The sequence below is a fragment of the Pleurodeles waltl genome, unplaced genomic scaffold, assembly GCF_031143425.1.
Source record: "Pleurodeles waltl isolate 20211129_DDA unplaced genomic scaffold, aPleWal1.hap1.20221129 scaffold_86, whole genome shotgun sequence".
Lineage (NCBI taxonomy): Eukaryota > Metazoa > Chordata > Amphibia > Caudata > Salamandridae > Pleurodeles > Pleurodeles waltl.
Window position 1 is genome coordinate 840,105 of NW_027150400.1, and position 20,632 is coordinate 860,736.

Below are 20,632 nucleotides of genomic sequence, written 5' to 3' on the forward strand. Positions count from 1 at the left end.
CCCTGCCTCAGGTGACTTCAGTCAGAAGGCCACTCCTTCATTAAGGGAGCAGCTGTTTCTCCCTGAGTCCTCAAATAGGATAGCCTTGGCCACGTCACACACTGACCTCAACGGCATGACAATTTCATGGCGATGCAAAACTGCCACTCAGGGCCGGGTTTAGGGAGGTGCGAGCAGTGCGGCCGCACCGGGTGCTGACCAGCATTGGAGTTGCTGACCTCGGGGGGCGCTGTGTTTAGCAATAACTTACGAAACTTGCGATTTAAAAGCTCATGCTGGAAAGTTCCTTGTGTGTCCAAACTACAGAAAGCAAATAAAATGCCAAGATACCTCTTGTGATTACCGTTCCTGCTAGGGAGAGAGTTGGTGGTTTTGTCCAGAGGCAGCTTTGACTAGATATAAAATAGCGTAGAGGGTTCATGTGCCTGACGCAAAGAACAGAACCATATCTAATGTGGACAGCTGTCTGGATAGTCAAGCAGCTATCCAGCTCTTTAAAACAAATCTAATCTATGTGAGAGGGGCTATGGATAGATGAGGGGCACATTTGGCGGGTGGCAGTGAGTGAATCCGAGTAGGTGGTGATGGAGTGAAGGGGGTTGGGGGGTGCCAAAAAAGACTGTCTTCCAGCCACCAGGGCTACAGCCGGCCCTGCTGCTAGCAGGCAAAAATCTGAGCTCTCTCTGGCAGGAAGATTAATGAGAAGAGTTGTGTTGCCATTTTGATTGTTGCCTGAAATCTGTAAAGGGAAGGAACTCTGCAGCAGGTTGTATTAAATGTTAAGTTGAGACTAAGCAGAGCGCCAACCCCCCCATGAGGTGGGTGCCCCCGTGCATGTGAGCGAGCAGTGCGAGTGCAACAGTTGCAGCATCCTTAAGCCAGCTCTGCCCCCCGTGTGGGTGGGAAGGAAGTGAGAAATGGAAAAACTCAGACGCTTGGCACAGAGAGGGCGGGTTGGACAGAAGAAGGAGCTGCTCAGCACACACAAAAATATCTCTTCCTACTTAGTATAGTGGAGAGTGTCCCTGCCTGGGACCTGGGAGACTATGGTTCAATTCCCCAACTGGGAAACTGCCTCTTCTTTTAAAGGCTTAAACCTACATTTTCAGAGCACCATCAATCAATATTTACTTCAAATACCGTTTACAATCTCACACTCATACTACAGAGTACGCCCATTTTTCTTTCATCCACACACCTCCTCCAAATCGAAACATTTATTCATGCCATCAAGTACCTTTCAAAATCTAGCACCCACAATTTGGACCTAAGACTCTTTTTCACAACCATTTCTCCCTTTTCATTTAAACTTCCTGCCTACTTCCTTGAAAAAGGAAAGGTGGAATCAAGGATTTTTCATGAGATAAAAAGGAAAGTACTGCATGATAAAAAAAATGCATTTAAGCTATTTTGTTTTCTCACACTAAGTAAATGAAATGTTGGGGCACACTCTGAAGGAGGAATTGTTTTAGAGGAAGGTGAAACCTTTTATCTTTAGATAAAGTGTAAAGTTGTATAATTTACAGACACACTGAGAAAGGAAAACAAGCAGTGACCCGGACGTGCCCACCCACTAATCTCATCAGAGCTTTTCTAGTTCCGAGGTTCTTCCATGACTATCGAAAGCAGGTCATGTGTTACACTGCATTGTGGGACTCGTAGTTCTATACACAGCATTGTAAAAGAGGAGTGCAGGTCCCAGCACCTTAAGTAAAAGCCTGCACATGTAGAGCTGGAGATGCCTGCGTTGACCTGGGAAAGCTAAGAGCTGCCCTCCTATCGGGGCTCTGAGAAGAAGCACTGATCGTCCCTTTAATTGTACTTCTGAATTTTCCTGCTAGTTAAGTGTGTAAGTGCTATTACTGCTGAAGGATGGGATGTCTTATGAGGGTGTGCTAGGTCTTGGAGAGCTGTAAAGTGTGAAGAGTTGTGAGTGCATTTGAGGTGCAGTCAATTTCTTTCTTCATGCTGTGCCTGAAAATGGTGTGTCCTTGCATGTCTGCTTTAATTTTCCTGTAATAGGAAATGGGATCCTGAGTAGCCTGCTGACCAGTTCTTGTTTCTATATTGGGTGGTGGTGGATGACCTGTGCCTGCTCCCTGGTGGTCTAGTGGTTAGGATTTGGCGCTCTCACCGCCGCGGCCCGGGTTCCATTCCCGGTCAGGGAACGCGCAGTTCCTTACACTTTTTACTTCTACACTTACATTTCTTATAGGAAACCTTTCATTTGACACTTTTCATGGATTCAAACACATTAGGAAACCTTTCAATTACAAATGCTTCATTACCACTACTTCTTCTTTAATTGACTTTTCTCACAATATCACACAGCTTTCTCACAGCTCTTTTTTTCACTCCAAATAACATCTGAAAGCACTCCATCTTGCTGTGATCAGCTGAGAGCTCCAGAGCTCTTGCTTGTCCACATAGTGACTGCAAGATGTCTCCAGGGGGCACATTTCCCTGCTGCACCAGGAATACCCTTTGTAAGTGTCAGCGCAGTGTGTATAAGATTGGGGTTGCCTCCTTTCTTAGAACCTGAATTTCACAGCTTTTCTCAATATTTTTACCAGCCTGGAATTAAACGTACAGACGAGGTAGTTCAAAAAACACAGCCAGGTGGCAGCCCTACTAAGGAGGAAGTCCTGCCCCAGGACAGCACAGACCAAACCTTCTGCCTTCTGGCTGGACTTAAAATGTCCCTTTAGCCCCTGCCCCATAAGGCCTCTGACGGCGGGCACCTGCCTCAGGTGACTTCGGTCAGAAGGCCACTCCTTACTTCAGGCGCCAGCTGTCCCTTCAGGAGCCTCAGGGGAGGATAGCCTTGGCCGCGCCACACGCTGACCTTGACGGCAAGCGCTCGCATGGATGTCACCTAGGGGTCACCAGGGGTCGCAAGGGGCAAGCCAGATGTCGCAGCGGGCCCCTCCCCCATATGGCCTCTGACAGCGGGCCCCTACCTCAGTTGGCGCCAGTCAGAACGCCACTCCTTCTTTAAGGTGGCAGCTGTCCCTTCAGGAGACCTCAGATAGGATAGCCTGGGCCGAGCCACACACTGACCTTGCTGACCTCGACAGTAGGCACTTACATGGCTGTCATTTAGGGTTCTCCAGGGGTTGCATGGGGCAAGCCAGGAGTTGCAGCGGGTCCCTGCCCCATAAGGCCTCTGACAGTGGGCCCCTGCCTCAGGTGACTTCAGTCAGAAGGCCACTCCTTCATTAAGGGAGCAGCTGTCTCTCCCGGAGTCCTCAAATAGGATAGCCTTGGCCACGTCACACACTGACCTCAACGGCATGACAATTTCATGGCGATGCAAAACTGCCACTCAGGGCCGGGTTTAGGGAGGTGCGAGCAGTGCGGCCGCACCGGGTGCTGACCAGGATTGGAGTTGCTGACCTCGGGGGGCGCTGTGTTTAGCAATAACTTACGAAACTTGCGATTTAAAAGCTCATGCTGGAAAGTTCCTTGTGTGTCCAAACTACAGAAAGCAAATAAAATGCCAAGATACCTCTTGTGATTACCGTTCCTGCTAGGGAGAGAGTTGGTGGTTTTGTCCAGAGGCAGCTTTGACTAGATATAAAATAGCGTAGAGGGTTCATGTGCCTGACGCAAAGAACAGAACCATATCTAATGTGGACAGCTGTCTGGATAGTCAAGCAGCTATCCAGCTCTTTAAAACAAATCTAATCTATGTGAGAGGGGCTATGGATAGATGAGGGGCACATTTGGCGGGTGGCAGTGAGTGAATCCGAGTAGGTGGTGATGGAGTGAAGGGGGTTGGGGGGTGCCAAAAAAGACTGTCTTCCAGCCACCAGGGCTACAGCCGGCCCTGCTGCTAGCAGGCAAAAATCTGAGCTCTCTCTGGCAGGAAGATTAATGAGAAGAGTTGTGTTGCCATTTTGATTGTTGCCTGAAATCTGTAAAGGGAAGGAACTCTGCAGCAGGTTGTATTAAATGTTAAGTTGAGACTAAGCAGAGCGCCCCCCCCCCCCCCCCTGAGGTGGGTGCCCCCGTGCATGTGAGCGAGCAGTGCGAGTGCAACAGTTGCAGCATCCTTAAGCCAGCTCTGCCCCCCGTGTGGGTGGGAAGGAAGTGAGAAATGGAAAAACTCAGACGCTTGGCACAGAGAGGGCGGGTTGGACAGAAGAAGGAGCTGCTCAGCACACACAAAAATATCTCTTCCTACTTAGTATAGTGGAGAGTGTCCCTGCCTGGGACCTGGGAGACTGGGGTTCAATTCCCCCACTGGGAAACTGCCTCTTCTTTTAAAGGCTTAAACCTACATTTTCAGAGCACCATCAATCAATATTTACTTCAAATACCGTTTACAATCTCACACTCATACTACAGAGTACGCCCATTTTTCTTTCATCCACACACCTCCTCCAAATCGAAACATTTATTCATGCCATCAAGTACCTTTCAAAATCTAGCACCCACAATTTGGACCTAAGACTCTTTTTCACAACCATTTCTCCCTTTTCATTTAAACTTCCTGCCTACTTCCTTGAAAAAGGAAAGGTGGAATCAAGGATTTTTCATGAGATAAAAAGGAAAGTACTGCATGATAAAAAAAATGCATTTAAGCTATTTTGTTTTCTCACACTAAGTAAATGAAATGTTGGGGCACACTCTGAAGGAGGAATTGTTTTAGAGGAAGGTGAAACCTTTTATCTTTAGATAAAGTGTAAAGTTGTATAATTTACAGACACACTGAGAAAGGAAAACAAGCAGTGACCCGGACGTGCCCACCCACTAATCTCATCAGAGCTTTTCTAGTTCTGAGGTTCTTCCATGACTATCGAAAGCAGGTCATGTGTTACACTGCATTGTGGGACTCGTAGTTCTATACACAGCATTGTAAAAGAGGAGTGCAGGTCCCAGCACCTTAAGTAAAAGCCTGCACATGTAGAGCTGGAGATGCCTGCGTTGACCTGGGAAAGCTAAGAGCTGCCCTCCTATCGGGGCTCTGAGAAGAAGCACTGATCGTCCCTTTAATTGTACTTCTGAATTTTCCTGCTAGTTAAGTGTGTAAGTGCTATTACTGCTGAAGGATGGGATGTCTTATGAGGGTGTGCTAGGTCTTGGAGAGCTGTAAAGTGTGAAGAGTTGTGAGTGCATTTGAGGTGCAGTCAATTTCTTTCTTCATGCTGTGCCTGAAAATGGTGTGTCCTTGCATGTCTGCTTTAATTTTCCTGTAATAGGAAATGGGATCCTGAGTAGCCTGCTGACCAGTTCTTATTTCTATATTGGGTGGTGGTGGACGAACTGTGCCTGCTCCCTGGTGGTCTAGTGGTTAGGATTTGGCGCTCTCACCGCCGCGGCCCGGGTTCCATTCCCGGTCAGGGAACGCGCAGTTCCTTACACTTTTTACTTCTACACTTACATTTCTTATAGGAAACCTTTCATTTTACACTTTTCATGGATTCAAACACATTAGGAAAGCTTTCAATTACAAATGCTTCATTAACACTACTTCTTCTTTTATTGACTTTTCTCACAATATCACACAGCTTTCTCACAGCTCTTTTTTTCACTCCAAATAACATCTGAAAGCACTCCATCTTGCTGTGATCAGCTGAGAGCTCCAGAGCTCCAGAGCTCTTGCTTGTCCACATAGTGACTGCAAGATGTCTCCAGGGGGCACATTTCCCTGCTGCACCAGGAATACCCTTTGTAAGTGTCAGCGCAGTGTGTATAAGATTGGGGTTGCCTCCTTTCTTAGAACCTGAATTTCACAGCTTTTCTCAATATTTTTACCAGCCTGGAATTAAACGTACAGACGAGGTAGTTCAAAAAACACAGCCAGGTGGCAGCCCTACTAAGGAGGAAGTCCTGCCCCAGGACAGCACAGACCAAACCTTCTGCCTTCTGGCTGGACTTAAAATGTCCCTTTAGCCCCTGCCCCATAAGGCCTCTGACGGCGGGCACCTGCCTCAGGTGACTTCGGTCAGAAGGCCACTCCTTACTTCAGGCGCCAGCTGTCCCTTCAGGAGCCTCAGGGGAGGATAGCCTTGGCCGCGCCACACGCTGACCTTGACGGCAAGCGCTTGCATGGATGTCACCTAGGGGTCACCAGGGGTCGCAAGGGGCAAGCCAGATGTCGCAGCGGGCCCCTCCCCCATATGGCCTCTGACAACGGGCCCCTACCTCAGTTGGCGCCAGTCAGAACGCCACTCCTTCTTTAACGTGGCAGCTGTCCCTTCAGGAGACCTCAGATAGGATAGCCTGGGCCGAGCCACACACTGACCTTGCTGACCTCGACAGTAGGCGCTTACATGGATGTCATTTAGGGTTCTCCAGGGGTTGCATGGGGCAAGCCAGGAGTTGCAGCGGGTCCCTGCCCCATAAGGCCTCTGACAGTGGGCCCCTGCCTCAGGTAACTTCAGTCAGAAGGCCACTCCTTCATTAAGGGAGCAGCTGTCTCTCCCGGAGTCCTCAAATAGGATAGCCTTGGCCACGTCACACACTGACCTCAACGGCATGACAATTTCATGGCGATGCAAAACTGCCACTCAGGGCCGGGTTTAGGGAGGTGCGAGCAGTGCGGCCGCACCGGGTGCTGACCAGGATTGGAGTTGCTGACCTCGGGGGGCGCTGTGTTTAGCAATAACTTACGAAACTTGCGATTTAAAAGCTCATGCTGGAAAGTTCCTTGTGTGTCCAAACTACAGAAAGCAAATAAAATGCCAAGATACCTCTTGTGATTACCGTTCCTGCTAGGGAGAGAGTTGGTGGTTTTGTCCAGAGGCAGCTTTGACTAGATATAAAATAGCGTAGAGGGTTCATGTGCCTGACGCAAAGAACAGAACCATATCTAATGTGGAGAGCTGTCTGGATAGTCAAGCAGCTATCCAGCTCTTTAAAACAAATCTAATCTATGTGAGAGGGGCTATGGATAGATGAGGGGCACATTTGGCGGGTGGCAGTGAGTGAATCCGAGTAGGTGGTGATGGAGTGAAGGGGGTTGGGGGGTGCCAAAAAAGACTGTCTTCCAGCCACCAGGGCTACAGCCGGCCCTGCTGCTAGCAGGCAAAAATCTGAGCTCTCTCTGGCAGGAAGATTAATGAGAAGAGTTGTGTTGCCATTTTGATTGTTGCCTGAAATCTGTAAAGGGAAGGAACTCTGCAGCAGGTTGTATTAAATGTTAAGTTGAGACTAAGCAGAGCGCCCCCCCCCCCCCTGAGGTGGGTGCCCCCGTGCATGTGAGCGAGCAGTGCGAGTGCAACAGTTGCAGCATCCTTAAGCCAGCTCTGCCCCCCGTGTGGGTGGGAAGGAAGTGAGAAATGGAAAAACTCAGACGCTTGGCACAGAAAGGGCGGGTTGGACAGAAGAAGGAGCTGCTCAGCACACACAAAAATATCTCTTCCTACTTAGTATAGTGGAGAGTGTCCCTGCCTGGTACCTGGGAGACTGGGGTTCAATTCCCCCACTGGGAAACTGCCTCTTCTTTTAAAGGCTTAAACCTACATTTTCAGAGCACCATCAATCAATATTTACTTCAAATACCGTTTACAATCTCACAATCATACTACAGAGTACGCCCATTTTTCTTTCATCCACACACCTCCTCCAAATCGAAACATTTATTCATGCCATCAAGTACCTTTCAAAATCTAGCACCCACAATTTGGACCTAAGACTCTTTTTCACAACCATTTCTCCCTTTTCATTTAAACTTCCTGCCTACTTCCTTGAAAAAGGAAAGGTGGAATCAAGGATTTTTCATGAGATAAAAAGGAAAGTACTGCATGATAAAAAAAATGCATTTAAGCTATTTTGTTTTCTCACACTAAGTAAATGAAATGTTGGGGCACACTCTGAAGGAGGAATTGTTTTAGAGGAAGGTGAAACCTTTTATCTTTAGATAAAGTGTAAAGTTGTATAATTTACAGACACACTGAGAAAGGAAAACAAGCAGTGACCCGGACGTGCAAACCCACTAATCTCATCAGAGCTTTTCTAGCTCCGAGGTTCTTCCATGACTATCGACAGCAGGTCATGTGTTACACTGCATTGTGGGACTCGTAGTTCTATACACAGCATTGTAAAAGAGGAGTGCAGGTCCCAGCACCTTAAGTAAAAGCCTGCACATGTAGAGCTGGAGATGCCTGCGTTGACCTGGGAAAGCTAAGAGCTGCCCTCCTATCGGGGCTCTGAGAAGAAGCACTGATCGTCCCTTTAATTGTACTTCTGAATTTTCCTGCTAGTTAAGTGTGTAAGTGCTATTACTGCTGAAGGATGGGATGTCTTATGAGGGTGTGCTAGGTCTTGGAGAGCTGTAAAGTGTGAAGAGTTGTGAGTGCATTTGAGGTGCAGTCAATTTCTTTCTTCATGCTGTGCCTGAAAATGGTGTGTCCTTGCATGTCTGCTTTAATTTTCCTGTAATAGGAAATGGGATCCTGAGTAGCCTGCTGACCAGTTCTTGTTTCTATATTGGGTGGTGGTGGATGACCTGTGCCTGCTCCCTGGTGGTCTAGTGGTTAGGATTCGGCGCTCTCACCGCCGCGGCCCGGGTTCCATTCCCGGTCAGGGAACGCGCAGTTCCTTACACTTTTTACTTCTACACTTACATTTCTTATAGGAAACCATTCATTTGACACTTTTCATGGATTCAAACACATTAGGAAACCTTTCAATTACAAATGCTTCATTACCACTAGTTCTTCTTTAATTGACTTTTCTCACAATATCACACAGCTTTCTCACAGCTCTTTTTTTCACTCCAAATAACATCTGAAAGCACTCCATCTTGCTGTGATCAGCTGAGAGCTCCAGAGCTCTTGCTTGTCCACATAGTGACTGCAAGATGTCTCCAGGGGGCACATTTCCCTGCTGCACCAGGAATACCCTTTGTAAGTGTCAGCGCAGTGTGTATAAGATTGGGGTTGCCTCCTTTCTTAGAACCTGAATTTCACAGCTTTTCTCAATATTTTTACCAGCCTGGAATTAAACGTACAGACGAGGTAGTTCAAAAAACACAGCCAGGTGGCAGCCCTACTAAGGAGGAAGTCCTGCCCCAGGACAGCACAGACCAAACCTTCTGCCTTCTGGCTGGACTTAAAATGTCCCTTTAGCCCCTGCCCCATAAGGCCTCTGACGGCGGGCACCTGCCTCAGGTGACTTCGGTCAGAAGGCCACTCCTTACTTCAGGCGCCAGCTGTCCCTTCAGGAGCCTCAGGGGAGGATAGCCTTGGCCGCGCCACACGCTGACCTTGACGGCAAGCGCTCGCATGGATGTCACCTAGGGGTCACCAGGGGTCGCAAGGGGCAAGCCAGATGTCGCAGCGGGCCCCTCCCCCATATGGCCTCTGACAGCGGGCCCCTACCTCAGTTGGCGCCAGTCAGAACGCCACTCCTTCTTTAAGGTGGCAGCTGTCCCTTCAGGAGACCTCAGATAGGATAGCCTGGGCCGAGCCACACACTGACCTTGCTGACCTCGACAGTAGGCACTTACATGGCTGTCATTTAGGGTTCTCCAGGGGTTGCATGGGGCAAGCCAGGAGTTGCAGCGGGTCCCTGCCCCATAAGGCCTCTGACAGTGGGCCCCTGCCTCAGGTGACTTCAGTCAGAAGGCCACTCCTTCATTAAGGGAGCAGCTGTCTCTCCCGGAGTCCTCAAATAGGATAGCCTTGGCCACGTCACACACTGACCTCAACGGCATGACAATTTCATGGCGATGCAAAACTGCCACTCAGGGCCGGGTTTAGGGAGGTGCGAGCAGTGCGGCCGCACCGGGTGCTGACCAGGATTGGAGTTGCTGACCTCGGGGGGCGCTGTGTTTAGCAATAACTTACGAAACTTGCGATTTAAAAGCTCATGCTGGAAAGTTCCTTGTGTGTCCAAACTACAGAAAGCAAATAAAATGCCAAGATACCTCTTGTGATTACCGTTCCTGCTAGGGAGAGAGTTGGTGGTTTTGTCCAGAGGCAGCTTTGACTAGATATAAAATAGCGTAGAGGGTTCATGTGCCTGACGCAAAGAACAGAACCATATCTAATGTGGACAGCTGTCTGGATAGTCAAGCAGCTATCCAGCTCTTTAAAACAAATCTAATCTATGTGAGAGGGGCTATGGATAGATGAGGGGCACATTTGGCGGGTGGCAGTGAGTGAATCCGAGTAGGTGGTGATGGAGTGAAGGGGGTTGGGGGGTGCCAAAAAAGACTGTCTTCCAGCCACCAGGGCTACAGCCGGCCCTGCTGCTAGCAGGCAAAAATCTGAGCTCTCTCTGGCAGGAAGATTAATGAGAAGAGTTGTGTTGCCATTTTGATTGTTGCCTGAAATCTGTAAAGGGAAGGAACTCTGCAGCAGGTTGTATTAAATGTTAAGTTGAGACTAAGCAGAGCGCCCCCCCCCCCCTGAGGTGGGTGCCCCCTGTGCATGTGAGCGAGCAGTGCGAGTGCAACAGTTGCAGCATCCTTAAGCCAGCTCTGCCCCCCGTGTGGGTGGGAAGGAAGTGAGAAATGGAAAAACTCAGACGCTTGGCACAGAGAGGGCGGGTTGGACAGAAGAAGGAGCTGCTCAGCACACACATAAATATCTCTTCCTACTTAGTATAGTGGAGAGTGTCCCTGCCTGGGACCTGGGAGACTATGGTTCAATTCCCCAACTGGGAAACTGCCTCTTCTTTTAAAGGCTTAAACCTACATTTTCAGAGCACCATCAATCAATATTTACTTCAAATACCGTTTACAATCTCACACTCATACTACAGAGTACGCCCATTTTTCTTTCATCCACACACCTCCTCCAAATCGAAACATTTATTCATGCCATCAAGTACCTTTCAAAATCTAGCACCCACAATTTGGACCTAAGACTCTTTTTCACAACCATTTCTCCCTTTTCATTTAAACTTCCTGCCTACTTCCTTGAAAAAGGAAAGGTGGAATCAAGGATTTTTCATGAGATAAAAAGGAAAGTACTGCATGATAAAAAAAATGCATTTAAGCTATTTTGTTTTCTCACACTAAGTAAATGAAATGTTGGGGCACACTCTGAAGGAGGAATTGTTTTAGAGGAAGGTGAAACCTTTTATCTTTAGATAAAGTGTAAAGTTGTATAATTTACAGACACACTGAGAAAGGAAAACAAGCAGTGACCCGGACGTGCCCACCCACTAATCTCATCAGAGCTTTTCTAGTTCCGAGGTTCTTCCATGACTATCGAAAGCAGGTCATGTGTTACACTGCATTGTGGGACTCGTAGTTCTATACACAGCATTGTAAAAGAGGAGTGCAGGTCCCAGCACCTTAAGTAAAAGCCTGCACATGTAGAGCTGGAGATGCCTGCGTTGACCTGGGAAAGCTAAGAGCTGCCCTCCTATCGGGGCTCTGAGAAGAAGCACTGATCGTCCCTTTAATTGTACTTCTGAATTTTCCTGCTAGTTAAGTGTGTAAGTGCTATTACTGCTGAAGGATGGGATGTCTTATGAGGGTGTGCTAGGTCTTGGAGAGCTGTAAAGTGTGAAGAGTTGTGAGTGCATTTGAGGTGCAGTCAATTTCTTTCTTCATGCTGTGCCTGAAAATGGTGTGTCCTTGCATGTCTGCTTTAATTTTCCTGTAATAGGAAATGGGATCCTGAGTAGCCTGCTGACCAGTTCTTGTTTCTATATTGGGTGGTGGTGGACGACCTGTGCCTGCTCCCTGGTGGTCTAGTGGTTAGGATTCGGCGCTCTCACCGCCGCGGCCCGGGTTCGATTCCCGGTCAGGGAACGTGCAATTCCTTACACTTTTTACTTCTACACTTACATTTCTTATAGGAAACCTTTCATTTTACACTTTTCATGGATTCAAACACATTAGGAAACCTTTCAATTACAAATGCTTCATTAACACTACTTCTTCTTTTATTGACTTTTCTCACAATATCACACAGCTTTCTCACAGCTCTTTTTTTCACTCCAAATAACATCTGAAAGCACTCCATCTTGCTGTGATCAGCTGAGAGCTCCAGAGCTCCAGAGCTCTTGCTTGTCCACATAGTGACTGCAAGATGTCTCCAGGGGGCACATTTCCCTGCTGCACCAGGAATACCCTTTGTAAGTGTCAGCGCAGTGTGTATAAGATTGGGGTTGCCTCCTTTCTTAGAACCTGAATTTCACAGCTTTTCTCAATATTTTTACCAGCCTGGAATTAAACGTACAGACGAGGTAGTTCAAAAAACACAGCCAGGTGGCAGCCCTACTAAGGAGGAAGTCCTGCCCCAGGACAGCACAGACCAAACCTTCTGCCTTCTGGCTGGACTTAAAATGTCCCTTTAGCCCCTGCCCCATAAGGCCTCTGACGGCGGGCACCTGCCTCAGGTGACTTCGGTCAGAAGGCCACTCCTTACTTCAGGCGCCAGCTGTCCCTTCAGGAGCCTCAGGGGAGGATAGCCTTGGCCGCGCCACACGCTGACCTTGACGGCAAGCGCTTGCATGGATGTCACCTAGGGGTCACCAGGGGTCGCAAGGGGCAAGCCAGATGTCGCAGCGGGCCCCTCCCCCATATGGCCTCTGACAACGGGCCCCTACCTCAGTTGGCGCCAGTCAGAACGCCACTCCTTCTTTAACGTGGCAGCTGTCCCTTCAGGAGACCTCAGATAGGATAGCCTGGGCCGAGCCACACACTGACCTTGCTGACCTCGACAGTAGGCGCTTACATGGATGTCATTTAGGGTTCTCCAGGGGTTGCATGGGGCAAGCCAGGAGTTGCAGCGGGTCCCTGCCCCATAAGGCCTCTGACAGTGGGCCCCTGCCTCAGGTAACTTCAGTCAGAAGGCCACTCCTTCATTAAGGGAGCAGCTGTCTCTCCCGGAGTCCTCAAATAGGATAGCCTTGGCCACGTCACACACTGACCTCAACGGCATGACAATTTCATGGCGATGCAAAACTGCCACTCAGGGCCGGGTTTAGGGAGGTGCGAGCAGTGCGGCCGCACCGGGTGCTGACCAGGATTGGAGTTGCTGACCTCGGGGGGCGCTGTGTTTAGCAATAACTTACGAAACTTGCGATTTAAAAGCTCATGCTGGAAAGTTCCTTGTGTGTCCAAACTACAGAAAGCAAATAAAATGCCAAGATACCTCTTGTGATTACCGTTCCTGCTAGGGAGAGAGTTGGTGGTTTTGTCCAGAGGCAGCTTTGACTAGATATAAAATAGCGTAGAGGGTTCATGTGCCTGACGCAAAGAACAGAACCATATCTAATGTGGACAGCTGTCTGGATAGTCAAGCAGCTATCCAGCTCTTTAAAACAAATCTAATCTATGTGAGAGGGGCTATGGATAGATGAGGGGCACATTTGGCGGGTGGCAGTGAGTGAATCCGAGTAGGTGGTGATGGAGTGAAGGGGGTTGGGGGGTGCCAAAAAAGACTGTCTTCCAGCCACCAGGGCTACAGCCGGCCCTGCTGCTAGCAGGCAAAAATCTGAGCTCTCTCTGGCAGGAAGATTAATGAGAAGAGTTGTGTTGCCATTTTGATTGTTGCCTGAAATCTGTAAAGGGAAGGAACTCTGCAGCAGGTTGTATTAAATGTTAAGTTGAGACTAAGCAGAGCGCCCCCCCCCCTGAGGTGGGTGCCCCCTGTGCATGTGAGCGAGCAGTGCGAGTGCAACAGTTGCAGCATCCTTAAGCCAGCTCTGCCCCCCGTGTGGGTGGGAAGGAAGTGAGAAATGGAAAAACTCAGACGCTTGGCACAGAGAGGGCGGGTTGGACAGAAGAAGGAGCTGCTCAGCACACACATAAATATCTCTTCCTACTTAGTATAGTGGAGAGTGTCCCTGCCTGGGACCTGGGAGACTATGGTTCAATTCCCCAACTGGGAAACTGCCTCTTCTTTTAAAGGCTTAAACCTACATTTTCAGAGCACCATCAATCAATATTTACTTCAAATACCGTTTACAATCTCACACTCATACTACAGAGTACGCCCATTTTTCTTTCATCCACACACCTCCTCCAAATCGAAACATTTATTCATGCCATCAAGTACCTTTCAAAATCTAGCACCCACAATTTGGACCTAAGACTCTTTTTCACAACCATTTCTCCCTTTTCATTTAAACTTCCTGCCTACTTCCTTGAAAAAGGAAAGGTGGAATCAAGGATTTTTCATGAGATAAAAAGGAAAGTACTGCATGATAAAAAAAATGCATTTAAGCTATTTTGTTTTCTCACACTAAGTAAATGAAATGTTGGGGCACACTCTGAAGGAGGAATTGTTTTAGAGGAAGGTGAAACCTTTTATCTTTAGATAAAGTGTAAAGTTGTATAATTTACAGACACACTGAGAAAGGAAAACAAGCAGTGACCCGGACGTGCCCACCCACTAATCTCATCAGAGCTTTTCTAGTTCCGAGGTTCTTCCATGACTATCGAAAGCAGGTCATGTGTTACACTGCATTGTGGGACTCGTAGTTCTATACACAGCATTGTAAAAGAGGAGTGCAGGTCCCAGCACCTTAAGTAAAAGCCTGCACATGTAGAGCTGGAGATGCCTGCGTTGACCTGGGAAAGCTAAGAGCTGCCCTCCTATCGGGGCTCTGAGAAGAAGCACTGATCGTCCCTTTAATTGTACTTCTGAATTTTCCTGCTAGTTAAGTGTGTAAGTGCTATTACTGCTGAAGGATGGGATGTCTTATGAGGGTGTGCTAGGTCTTGGAGAGCTGTAAAGTGTGAAGAGTTGTGAGTGCATTTGAGGTGCAGTCAATTTCTTTCTTCATGCTGTGCCTGAAAATGGTGTGTCCTTGCATGTCTGCTTTAATTTTCCTGTAATAGGAAATGGGATCCTGAGTAGCCTGCTGACCAGTTCTTGTTTCTATATTGGGTGGTGGTGGACGACCTGCGCCTGCTCCCTGGTGGTCTAGTGGTTAGGATTCAGCGCTCTCACTGCCGCGGCCCGGGTTCGATTCCCGGTCAGGGAACGCGAAGTTCCTTACACTTTTTACTTCTACACTTACATTTCTTATAGGAAACCTTTCATTTTACACTTTTCATGGATTCAAACACATTAGGAAACCTTTCAATTACAAATGCTTCATTAACACTACTTCTTCTTTTATTGACTTTTCTCACAATATCACACAGCTTTCTCACAGCTCTTTTTTTCACTCCAAATAACATCTGAAAGCACTCCATCTTGCTGTGATCAGCTGAGAGCTCCAGAGCTCCAGAGCTCTTGCTTGTCCACATAGTGACTGCAAGATGTCTCCAGGGGGCACATTTCCCTGCTGCACCAGGAATACCCTTTGTAAGTGTCAGCGCAGTGTGTATAAGATTGGGGTTGCCTCCTTTCTTAGAACCTGAATTTCACAGCATTTCTCAATATTTTTACCAGCCTGGAATTAAACGTACAGACGAGGTAGTTCAAAAAACACAGCCAGGTGGCAGCCCTACTAAGGAGGAAGTCCTGCCCCAGGACAGCACAGACCAAACCTTCTGCCTTCTGGCTGGACTTAAAATGTCCCTTTAGCCCCTGCCCCATAAGGCCTCTGACGGCGGGCACCTGCCTCAGGTGACTTCGGTCAGAAGGCCACTCCTTACTTCAGGCGCCAGCTGTCCCTTCAGGAGCCTCAGGGGAGGATAGCCTTGGCCGCGCCACACGCTGACCTTGACGGCAAGCGCTTGCATGGATGTCACCTAGGGGTCACCAGGGGTCGCAAGGGGCAAGCCAGATGTCGCAGCGGGCCCCTCCCCCATATGGCCTCTGACAACGGGCCCCTACCTCAGTTGGCGCCAGTCAGAACGCCACTCCTTCTTTAACGTGGCAGCTGTCCCTTCAGGAGACCTCAGATAGGATAGCCTGGGCCGAGCCACACACTGACCTTGCTGACCTCGACAGTAGGCGCTTACATGGATGTCATTTAGGGTTCTCCAGGGGTTGCATGGGGCAAGCCAGGAGTTGCAGCGGGTCCCTGCCCCATAAGGCCTCTGACAGTGGGCCCCTGCTTCAGGTAACTTCAGTCAGAAGGCCACTCCTTCATTAAGGGAGCAGCTGTCTCTCCCGGAGTCCTCAAATAGGATAGCCTTGGCCACGTCACACACTGACCTCAACGGCATGACAATTTCATGGCGATGCAAAACTGCCACTCAGGGCCGGGTTTAGGGAGGTGCGAGCAGTGCGGCCGCACCGGGTGCTGACCAGGATTGGAGTTGCTGACCTCGGGGGGCGCTGTGTTTAGCAATAACTTACGAAACTTGCGATTTAAAAGCTCATGCTGGAAAGTTCCTTGTGTGTCCAAACTACAGAAAGCAAATAAAATGCCAAGATACCTCTTGTGATTACCGTTCCTGCTAGGGAGAGAGTTGGTGGTTTTGTCCAGAGGCAGCTTTGACTAGATATAAAATAGCGTAGAGGGTTCATGTGCCTGACGCAAAGAACAGAACCATATCTAATGTGGACAGCTGTCTGGATAGTCAAGCAGCTATCCAGCTCTTTAAAACAAATCTAATCTATGTGAGAGGGGCTATGGATAGATGAGGGGCACATTTGGCGGGTGGCAGTGAGTGAATCCGAGTAGGTGGTGATGGAGTGAAGGGGGTTGGGGGGTGCCAAAAAAGACTGTCTTCCAGCCACCAGGGCTACAGCCGGCCCTGCTGCTAGCAGGCAAAAATCTGAGCTCTCTCTGGCAGGAAGATTAATGAGAAGAGTTGTGTTGCCATTTTGATTGTTGCCTGAAATCTGTAAAGGGAAGGAACTCTGCAGCAGGTTGTATTAAATGTTAAGTTGAGACTAAGCAGAGCGCCAACCCCCCCATGAGGTGGGTGCCCCCGTGCATGTGAGCGAGCAGTGCGAGTGCAACAGTTGCAGCATCCTTAAGCCAGCTCTGCCCCCCGTGTGGGTGGGAAGGAAGTGAGAAATGGAAAAACTCAGACGCTTGGCACAGAGAGGGCGGGTTGGACAGAAGAAGGAGCTGCTCAGCACACACAAAAATATCTCTTCCTACTTAGTATAGTGGAGAGTGTCCCTGCCTGGGACCTGGGAGACTATGGTTCAATTCCCCAACTGGGAAACTGCCTCTTCTTTTAAAGGCTTAAACCTACATTTTCAGAGCACCATCAATCAATATTTACTTCAAATACCGTTTACAATCTCACACTCATACTACAGAGTACGCCCATTTTTCTTTCATCCACACACCTCCTCCAAATCGAAACATTTATTCATGCCATCAAGTACCTTTCAAAATCTAGCACCCACAATTTGGACCTAAGACTCTTTTTCACAACCATTTCTCCCTTTTCATTTAAACTTCCTGCCTACTTCCTTGAAAAAGGAAAGGTGGAATCAAGGATTTTTCATGAGATAAAAAGGAAAGTACTGCATGATAAAAAAAATGCATTTAAGCTATTTTGTTTTCTCACACTAAGTAAATGAAATGTTGGGGCACACTCTGAAGGAGGAATTGTTTTAGAGGAAGGTGAAACCTTTTATCTTTAGATAAAGTGTAAAGTTGTATAATTTACAGACACACTGAGAAAGGAAAACAAGCAGTGACCCGGACGTGCCCACCCACTAATCTCATCAGAGCTTTTCTAGTTCCGAGGTTCTTCCATGACTATCGAAAGCAGGTCATGTGTTACACTGCATTGTGGGACTCGTAGTTCTATACACAGCATTGTAAAAGAGGAGTGCAGGTCCCAGCACCTTAAGTAAAAGCCTGCACATGTAGAGCTGGAGATGCCTGCGTTGACCTGGGAAAGCTAAGAGCTGCCCTCCTATCGGGGCTCTGAGAAGAAGCACTGATCGTCCCTTTAATTGTACTTCTGAATTTTCCTGCTAGTTAAGTGTGTAAGTGCTATTACTGCTGAAGGATGGGATGTCTTATGAGGGTGTGCTAGGTCTTGGAGAGCTGTAAAGTGTGAAGAGTTGTGAGTGCATTTGAGGTGCAGTCAATTTCTTTCTTCATGCTGTGCCTGAAAATGGTGTGTCCTTGCATGTCTGCTTTAATTTTCCTGTAATAGGAAATGGGATCCTGAGTAGCCTGCTGACCAGTTCTTGTTTCTATATTGGGTGGTGGTGGACGACCTGTGCCTGCTCCCTGGTGGTCTAGTGGTTAGGATTCGGCGCTCTCACCGCCGCGGCCCGGGTTCGATTCCCGGTCAGGGAACGTGCAATTCCTTACACTTTTTACTTCTACACTTACATTTCTTATAGGAAACCTTTCATTTTACACTTTTCATGGATTCAAACACATTAGGAAAGCTTTCAATTACAAATGCTTCATTAACACTACTTCTTCTTTTATTGACTTTTCTCACAATATCACACAGCTTTCTCACAGCTCTTTTTTTCACTCCAAATAACATCTGAAAGCACTCCATCTTGCTGTGATCAGCTGAGAGCTCCAGAGCTCCAGAGCTCTTGCTTGTCCACATAGTGACTGCAAGATGTCTCCAGGGGGCACATTTCCCTGCTGCACCAGGAATACCCTTTGTAAGTGTCAGCGCAGTGTGTATAAGATTGGGGTTGCCTCCTTTCTTAGAACCTGAATTTCACAGCTTTTCTCAATATTTTTACCAGCCTGGAATTAAACGTACAGACGAGGTAGTTCAAAAAACACAGCCAGGTGGCAGCCCTACTAAGGAGGAAGTCCTGCCCCAGGACAGCACAGACCAAACCTTCTGCCTTCTGGCTGGACTTAAAATGTCCCTTTAGCCCCTGCCCCATAAGGCCTCTGACGGCGGGCACCTGCCTCAGGTGACTTCGGTCAGAAGGCCACTCCTTACTTCAGGCGCCAGCTGTCCCTTCAGGAGCCTCAGGGGAGGATAGCCTTGGCCGCGCCACACGCTGACCTTGACGGCAAGCGCTTGCATGGATGTCACCTAGGGGTCACCAGGGGTCGCAAGGGGCAAGCCAGATGTCGCAGCGGGCCCCTCCCCCATATGGCCTCTGACAACGGGCCCCTACCTCAGTTGGCGCCAGTCAGAACGCCACTCCTTCTTTAACGTGGCAGCTGTCCCTTCAGGAGACCTCAGATAGGATAGCCTGGGCCGAGCCACACACTGACCTTGCTGACCTCGACAGTAGGCGCTTACATGGATGTCATTTAGGGTTCTCCAGGGGTTGCATGGGGCAAGCCAGGAGTTGCAGCGGGTCCCTGCCCCATAAGGCCTCTGACAGTGGGCCCCTGCCTCAGGTAACTTCAGTCAGAAGGCCACTCCTTCATTAAGGGAGCAGCTGTCTCTCCCGGAGTCCTCAAATAGGATAGCCTTGGCCACGTCACACACTGACCTCAACGGCATGACAATTTCATGGCGATGCAAAACTGCCACTCAGGGCCGGGTTTAGGGAGGTGCGAGCAGTGCGGCCGCACCGGGTGCTGACCAGGATTGGAGTTGCTGACCTCGGGGGGCGCTGTGTTTAGCAATAACTTACGAAACTTGCGATTTAAAAGCTCATGCTGGAAAGTTCCTTGTGTGTCCAAACTACAGAAAGCAAATAAAATGCCAAGATACCTCTTGTGATTACCGTTCCTGCTAGGGAGAGAGTTGGTGGTTTTGTCCAGAGGCAGCTTTGACTAGATATAAAATAGCGTAGAGGGTTCATGTGCCTGACGCAAAGAACAGAACCATATCTAATGTGGACAGCTGTCTGGATAGTCAAGCAGCTATCCAGCTCTTTAAAACAAATCTAATCTATGTGAGAGGGGCTATGGATAGATGAGGGGCACATTTGGCGGGTGGCAGTGAGTGAATCCGAGTAGGTGGTGATGGAGTGAAGGGGGTTGGGGGGTGCCAAAAAAGACTGTCTTCCAGCCACCAGGGCTACAGCCGGCCCTGCTGCTAGCAGGCAAAAATCTGAGCTCTCTCTGGCAGGAAGATTAATGAGAAGAGTTGTGTTGCCATTTTGATTGTTGCCTGAAATCTGTAAAGGGAAGGAACTCTGCAGCAGGTTGTATTAAATGTTAAGTTGAGACTAAGCAGAGCGCCCCCCCCCCCCTGAGGTGGGTGCCCCCGTGCATGTGAGCGAGCAGTGCGAGTGCAACAGTTGCAGCATCCTTAAGCCAGCTCTGCCCCCCGTGTGGGTGGGAAGGAAGTGAGAAATGGAAAAACTCAGACGCTTGGCACAGAGAGGGCGGGTTGGACAGAAGAAGGAGCTGCTCAGCACGCACAAAAATATCTCTTCCTACTTAGTATAGTGGAGAGTGTCCCTGCCTGGGACCTGGGAGACTATGGTTCAATTCCCCAACTGGGAAACTGTTCTTCTTTTAAAGGCTTAAACCTACATTTTCAGAGCACCATCAATCAATATTTACTTCAAATACCGTTTACAATCTCACACTCATACTACAGAGTACGCCCATTTTTCTTTCATCCACACACCTCCTCCAAATCGAAACATTTATTCATGCCATCAAGTACCTTTCAAAATCTAGCACCCACAATTTGGACCTAAGACTCTTTTTCACAACCATTTCTCCCTTTTCATTTAAACTTCCTGCCTACTTCCTTGAAAAAGGAAAGGTGGAATCAAGGATTTTTCATGAGATAAAAAGGAAAGTACTGCATGATAAAAAAAATGCATTTAAGCTATTTTGTTTTCTCACACTAAGTAAATGAAATGTTGGGGCACACTCTGAAGGAGGAATTGTTTTAGAGGAAGGTGAAACCTTTTATCTTTAGATAAAGTGTAAAGTTGTATAATTTACAGAC

General features: G+C 48.4%; 6 non-coding genes across 6 annotated transcripts; all 6 read left to right on the forward strand.

Annotated features, from left to right (window-relative positions):
- The first annotated feature begins 2,096 nt into the window (after window positions 1–2,096).
- On the forward strand, window positions 2,097–2,168 carry TRNAE-CUC (transfer RNA glutamic acid (anticodon CUC)). Its single transcript has one exon. It is a non-coding gene; the product is annotated as a tRNA-Glu (tRNA).
- Window positions 2,169–5,278: 3,110 nt separating this feature from the next.
- TRNAE-CUC (transfer RNA glutamic acid (anticodon CUC)) lies at window positions 5,279–5,350 on the forward strand. The gene has a single exon. It is a non-coding gene; the product is annotated as a tRNA-Glu (tRNA).
- Window positions 5,351–8,465: 3,115 nt separating this feature from the next.
- On the forward strand, window positions 8,466–8,537 carry TRNAE-CUC (transfer RNA glutamic acid (anticodon CUC)). Its single transcript has one exon. It is a non-coding gene; the product is annotated as a tRNA-Glu (tRNA).
- Window positions 8,538–11,644: 3,107 nt separating this feature from the next.
- On the forward strand, window positions 11,645–11,716 carry TRNAE-CUC (transfer RNA glutamic acid (anticodon CUC)). The gene has a single exon. It is a non-coding gene; the product is annotated as a tRNA-Glu (tRNA).
- A 3,113-nt stretch (window positions 11,717–14,829) lies between these two features.
- On the forward strand, window positions 14,830–14,901 carry TRNAE-CUC (transfer RNA glutamic acid (anticodon CUC)). The gene has a single exon. It is a non-coding gene; the product is annotated as a tRNA-Glu (tRNA).
- Window positions 14,902–18,015: 3,114 nt separating this feature from the next.
- On the forward strand, window positions 18,016–18,087 carry TRNAE-CUC (transfer RNA glutamic acid (anticodon CUC)). The gene has a single exon. It is a non-coding gene; the product is annotated as a tRNA-Glu (tRNA).
- Window positions 18,088–20,632: the final 2,545 nt, after the last annotated feature.